The 7,004-nt window shown below is 42.9% G+C and overlaps 1 pseudogene; it reads right to left on the bottom strand.

Annotated features, from left to right (window-relative positions):
* Positions 1 to 4,811: 4,811 nt before the first annotated feature.
* Positions 4,812 to 4,929, bottom strand: LOC126299816 (5S ribosomal RNA; annotated as a pseudogene).
* Positions 4,930 to 7,004: the final 2,075 nt, after the last annotated feature.

Raw genomic sequence — 7,004 nt, 5'->3', positions numbered from 1 at the left:
CTTTTACATTGATGTTGTAAATTCACTGAAATCGTTGCACTTAAATCCTGTTATAATGACGGCTTGGCTGGCGTGTTGTGTGCCTACCCTGTTGGTGGCACGCGATACTGTTGAATTGTGCCTAGCACCATACACTAAGGCAGTGCTTCCCAACGTGTGGTCCTCGAACCGCTTAGGGGTCCGCCAGCTCTTTCTAGGGGGTCCGCGGCCATCTTTCACCAAATCGTGTAAAATAATAAATTATTGAATAAAAATGTGAAAATCAAATTCATCACAATTTTTTTCGTGTGAAAACCATGTGTACTTCTAATTCAGGTCGTATTCCCAAGCAGCTGTTGCGGTTCCTAAGTGAAAACGCATTTACAGTTTAGTGCCGGAGAATGCGGCTTCTCTGATCGACTGTTTCGCAACAGTACGGAGGTCGTTTGTGCACCGGCTCACGGCGGTAGATGCGCTGAAACCTTTTACGCATGCGCTCGCTGGCACGTATGCGGCCCCACGCATCATTAAATGTTAAAATTGCTTTGTCAGTACACTACCTATTTCATAAGTCGATTTTTGACCAGTTTATTACTTCTAACATGGATCGGTGGCTGAAGTCAGGATCATTGAAGAAGGGTGCAGTTTCTCCATCGCCTTCACAACAAGGGAAGTTTCCAGTTGAAATGAATGAGGAGGGAGGAGGACCAAAGGAAGAACAATCACAAGAAGCTCCACAGCCGGATTTATTATGTGAAAACGCTGGAAGTACTCCATTGGTTGCAATATCCTGTGGAAGTGGAATAACCAAGTAGCGTTAAGTACAACGAAAGCCATTTACAAATGGGCTTTATGGAGACAAAGGAGGGTAAAGCTCAGTGTGTAATTTGTGCAGGAGTCCTTCCGAACAGTTCAATGGTTCCAGTTAAATTGCGCCGTCATTTTGAAGGTACTCACCCGGATATTCAGGCTTAAGACGTCGATTTTTTCAAAAGGAAGAGTGCTGAACTAGCTGCTTCTCAGCATTGCATGAAAACTCACGCAAAAACAATTAATGAAAATTCATTAAAAGCTTCTTTCTTGGTTAGTTATCGAGTGGCAAAAACAGGTAAAGCTCATAGCATTGCAGAAAATCTCATAAAGCCGAGTGTTAATGATATTGTTTCTTGCAACCTAGACGAAAAGGCAGTAATGCTTGTATCTTCGGTGCCATTATCAAACAATACTGTCAAGAGACACATTGTTGACATGTCAAATGATGTGAAAGACACTCTTGTTTCTCGCATCCAACACAATTCATTTTCTCTGCAGATAGATGAACCCACTGATGTTGCAGGATTAGCGATTTTATTGGCTATTGTCCGTTATGAATATTCTGGATGTTTTGAGGAGGACCTCTTATTGTCCAGACCACTACCTGCCAACACAACAGGTGCTGAAATATTCCGTCTATTGGATGATTTTTTAAAGGACTAACAAAGTTTCATGGTCTAATTGCATAGATGTGTGCACAGATGGTGCAAAAGCTATGACGGGTCCTACAGTTGGAGCAATAACGAAAATAAAAGAAAACGCCAAGAATTGCAGCAGTAGTCATTGTACTTTCCACAGATACTCTTTAGCTACGAATCAAATGCATGTTTCGCCGGCCGCGGTGGTCTCGCGGTTCTAGGCGCGCAGTCCGGAACCGTGCGACTGCTACGGCCGCAGGTTCGAATCCTGCCTCGGGCATGGATGTGTGTGATGTCCTTAGGTTAGTTAGGTTTAAGTAGTTCTAAGTTCTAGGGGACTAATGACCACAGCAGTTGAGTCCCATAGTGCTCAGAGCCATTTTGAGCCAAATGCATGTTTCGTTCAGCCGGCCGTAGTGGCCGAGCGGTTCTAGGCGGTTCAGTCTGGAGCCGTGCGACCGCTACGGTCGCAGGTTCGAATCCTGCCTCGGGCATGGATGTGTGTGATGTCCTTAGGTTAGTTAGGTTTAAGTAGTTCTAAGTTCTAGGGGACTGATGACCTGAGATGTTAAGTCCCATAGTGCTCAGAGCTATTTGAACCAAACCGAATGGCTACTTTAACTATCATCATTTGCCGGCACGGTAGCTCATCGTGTTCGGTCAGAGGGCTGGTTGGCCTCTGTAATAAAAAATTGAGCGAAAGTATCAACAACGAACTTGAACGGATGTCATGTGACGTCCGCAACGACCAAACATGATTAACAAAAAAAAAAATGGTCAGTGCGTCGGATATTTTCTCCGCTCAGGGTCTGGGTGTTGTGTTGCACCATCACCATCATTTCATCCCCATCGACGCGCAAGTCGCCGAAGTGGCGTCAAATCGAAAGCCTTGCACCAGGCGGACAGTCTACCCGACGGGAGACCCTAATCACACGACATTTATTTTATCGAAACAGAAGTGGAAAACAAGAAGCTGACACAAAATTCCGAAATAAATAAAGAAATGATAGGTTATGTGAGTCGCCTAGACAACTGGGACAGCTAATTAAAAGACACAGCTAATACTAAAAAAGTAAGAGCATCGATTAAAGTCCATAGATGAAGGCCTCATGGCTAACCCGATCCGCTGTCTTTTTGTAAATACTATTATTAACTTTAATAGGTCCAACGCAATTTTGACGTAAGCAAATTGAGTCTTGCATTGAGTTTAACTGGCAACATCTACGATGTTTGATTTTTCTTTCTTTTTTTCTTCCAATACCCATAACTTGTATTCAAGTACTCAGCTGAAACATATGTAATATAATAGAACGAAAAACCAGTCCAAGTTACAAATATTTTATTCTTCATGCGATGACTAGTTTTGGGCCGAGACCCATTTTCAAATCAACATGGGTTGTGTAAAATGTTTAATGCACATTCACAGTGCATACAGATAATCGGTACGGACTGTGAATGTACATTACACATTTTATTGACATCTTCGAAAATTCCATTTTCGACTTTGTTGTGTTGATTTGAAAATGGGTCTCGTCGCGAAACTAGTCATCGAATGAAAAATAGAATATTTGCAACTTGGAGTGGTTTTTCATTCTATGGATTAATAGAAGTTGCTGACCCAAATTACTCCAGCATGTTGGAAGTTCGTGAATTGTAATATAAACTTGAAATTTTTACTTATGTGACATTGCGGGGCAGTATGAAATCTACGTGTATCTTCGAATGTAGCAATGTTTTCACTCATCGTTGTTCTACGGGCTTGTTTTTAGGATGGTTCGAAATAATAAAGAGGAAACTGAAAGAAGCAATGTTTTTGGAACAACTATGAGATTAGTAGTGATAGAGGTAAAACGGCGGGAAATATCAGTTAGGAAAGTGAGTAAAGAGTGTAACATTCCTAGTAACATTTTAGAGATTCGCTGAAACAAATTCAAAGAGTAGAACATTTCGAAACATTAACATAATTCGGGGATAGATTTGGCTACGCAAAAATATTTCAGGTAACATATCGAAACGCCTCATTATGAGGCGTTCCACTGACTCTATTGAGCTGCCTTTAGACTTTCTACGCTTATTTTCCCCTCCGTTGGTTGTCAAAAACGTACTTTCGATTCTGGGGAGAAGATTGAGCAGAAGATTCTAAAGTTCAACCACTTGACCTTTACTTTCACAACGAACATGCCGAATCATACTCAGAAAGAATCTCTGTAAACTGTTTGTGCTGAAGAGCAGAAAGAAACCTCATATAATTGGTCAATTTGATCAGCCTGTCCATTACTTCTTCCATTAGTTCTTTCAGAGTCACAATAACAAGGGCTGCCTTTTTGCCTGGTTAAATATATACTGGCAAGAAAGTAGCCCAGCATTTTTATATTTGATTCTCTTTACTAGGAATTTCTCTTTGTCGATCGTCGCTGGGGGTAAAAGAGACACTATTTTATCATAACTAACGTTTGATTTCGTCATGAAGTCATAAAAAGTCTTAAATAAATCTTCTCCGCGAATCTGGCCTTTCAGCGACAATATTGTTAGCAATTCTTCCCTAAATTCTTTACTTTTAATATCCAGAAAGGGCACGAAAATAATGGACGTTCTTCATCAACAACGTGTATGATTCGTGTAGTGCTATGGCGTAGCAAGGCGCCTTCCGCAGAAGTTCGAGCAAACTACTTTTATTTTCAGCAGCCAATATTTCGGTTCTTCTTGTATTACTTCTTGCTGACAATGGACTACCTCGAATTGCGGCAACAACATCTTTTTTCTCTTTAAAAAATGCCACAACCATTTCCAACATACCTTTCTTTTTTTTTTTTACTGTCACAGAGTCTGGAACTGGCTTCTGATGTTTATTAACCGATCAACACACACGCGTTGCTGCTTCTGCAGATTTTTCTTGCTCGCTCATTGAGCAAAGTAGGAGGGTTGTACCTTTTTTTGTAAGAAGCTAGAAGTGCCTGGAGTTTTTCTGACGGGCTTCACTACCCAGATTTTTTTTTTTTATGGAACTGCAGGTTCGTACTGTCGCTTTAAATTGGCGCTTCTAACACGAGCGGCAGTTCTGTTGCATATGAAGCAAATTGGAACAGCTCCAGGCCTCAGGAAACGCAAAACAATATTGTTCAGTCCAATCAGTCAAAAAATCCTATTTTCACTACGACCATGACGCTTTTTAGGATGCATAGCGATGAAAAACAAACGATATAACTCTCTCCGTCCGAACAGGCCTTGGAAGGCCCACAGGCCTCACTGGATGCGGATATGGAGAGGCACGTGGTCACCACACCGCTCTCCCGGCCGTATGTCAGTTTACGAGACCGGAGCCGCTACTTATCAGTCAAATAGCGCCTCAGTTTGCCTCACAAGGGCTGAGTGCACCCGGCTTGCCAACAGCGCTCGGCAGACCCGATGGTCACCCATCCAAGTGCTAGCCCAGCCCGACAGCGCTAAACTTCGGTGATCTGACGGGACCCGGTGTTACCACTGCGGCAAGGCCGTTGGCAAAATTGGACATGGGGCGGTAGTAAGGCCCATTTCACACTGGGACACTGATGACGGTCTCCAGTGACGGTCTCCGGTAATTGTGGTGAACACTCCTGGACCACCAGTGTCTGACACCGCAGGTATTGCCACCTGATTATTTAGTGAAATGGACTTGAGCGAGGAGGAACGTCTTTTGGTACTCCTAAGCAGGAGGAGGAGGAGGAGAATGAAGACAAAACGTTTATTACACATACATCCACTGCTACATGATGGGCTGGAGAAAGGATTGTTTTATACTCCTCATGTCGTTTGAAGATACGTTAACTATTCATAGATTGCAGGACATGTCACCTCGTTTAGTCCGTGGAGGAAATATTACGACAGTGTCAGAGATGTCTTTGCAAACTACTTCGTTAGCCCTGAAGGTGAAGTGGCTTGGCAGCTGCAAAAAATGTAATTGCTAGAAATGTTACGTGAACGTTAATGTGGTTAGGCCTCATTGTTCATCTGGCATTGTATTTGTGATGTGCGTTGTGCAATTATTACTATGTTAACTGTAAGAAATCACATTATTGTATTCACTGAACCGATTGGAACTTAAAATAATAGTGAGTCAGGAACTCGTACCTCAATAATATTATAATAAATAAATAAAATTAATTATTGTAGTAGCCACATATGCGCAAATAATTGTAATGAAGAATTATATTTTATGTCTATTTTTGGACCACAAAGCGGAACGCCTTAAGACGCAGAAGAAGAGGGGGCGAGGGATGCAAATGTGGTTGAAGGTTATTACTCTCCTAGCCACCACTTTGTTGCTAGAGTCATCGCTTTTGACATCCCAAATAGCGGGACGACATTCTCCTTCACTTGTAAAATCTTCAATCTTAATGAAGTCTAAACTCATGGCTACCATGTGTACAGTATAACATATAATGAATGTTTCGCGAGACGGTCTCAGACATGACTGCCTGTCTGTTGGCAAATCCTCAGCGCTGTGTCTGTGATCTGTGACCCAGTGCGAACACTCTAATGCATGTCAGACGATGACTGCTGTAAACGCAGTGACTGTCAGTCACATGTCGCGAGGGTGAGTCACTGCTGCGTGACAGTGGCCCGATGAGGCGGTGTAGTGTGCCGGCGTGATTTCTCCAGTCCAAACGAATGTATCTCCGTCGGTGACCGTCGCTGTTGACCGTCACCAGTGTCCCAGTCTGAAAGGGGCCCAAGGATCGAACCCGATCCAAAGGCTGAGCACTCTCATGCCCTCATCTACGCTATGAGAACAGCTAAAACGTTATACTGTTAGCCTCGTTAATAATGAAACGCTCTGTACCAGATCGCAACAATTACTGCCGAAATGGCCATAAACTTTGTATATTTTATGTAGATTCGTTCTTTACAAAAAATACCGGCTCCCGAAACAGCATGTGCCGACGCACCGCAGAGGAATTGCTTCTACATCTACGTCTACATCTACATCCATACTCCGCAAGCCACCTGACGGTGTGTGGCGGAGGGTACCTTGAGTACCTCTATCGGTTCTCCCTTCTATTCCAGTCTCGTATTGTTCGTGGAAAGAAGAATTGTCGGAATGTCTTTGTGTGGGCTCTAATCTCGCTATTTTATCCTCATGGTCTCTTCGCGAGATATACGTAGGAGGGAGCAATATACTGCTTGACTCCTCGGTGAATGTATGTTCTCGAAAATTCAACAAAAGCCCGTACCGAGCTACTGAGCGTCTCTCCTGCAGAGTCTTCCAATGGAGTTTACCTATTATCTCCGTAACGCTTTCGCGATTACTAAATGATCCTGTAACGAAGCGCGCTGCTCTCCGTTGGATCTTCTCTATCTCTTCTATCAACCCTATCTGGTACGGATCCCACACTGCTGAGCAGTATTCAAGCAGTGGGCGAACAAGCGTACTGTAACCTACTTCCTTTGTTTTCGCATTGCATTTCCTTAGGATTCTTCCAATGAATCTCAGTCTGGCATCTACTTTACCGACGATCAACTTTATATGATCATTCCATTTTAAATCACTCCTAATGCGTACTCCCAGATAATTTATGGAATTAACTGCTTCCAGTT

The sequence above is a fragment of the Schistocerca gregaria genome, chromosome X (assembly GCF_023897955.1).
Source record: "Schistocerca gregaria isolate iqSchGreg1 chromosome X, iqSchGreg1.2, whole genome shotgun sequence".
Taxonomy (NCBI): Eukaryota; Metazoa; Arthropoda; class Insecta; order Orthoptera; family Acrididae; genus Schistocerca; species Schistocerca gregaria.
The sequence above is the reverse complement of the archived record's forward strand: the minus strand, read 5'-3'. Positions and strand labels throughout refer to the sequence as shown.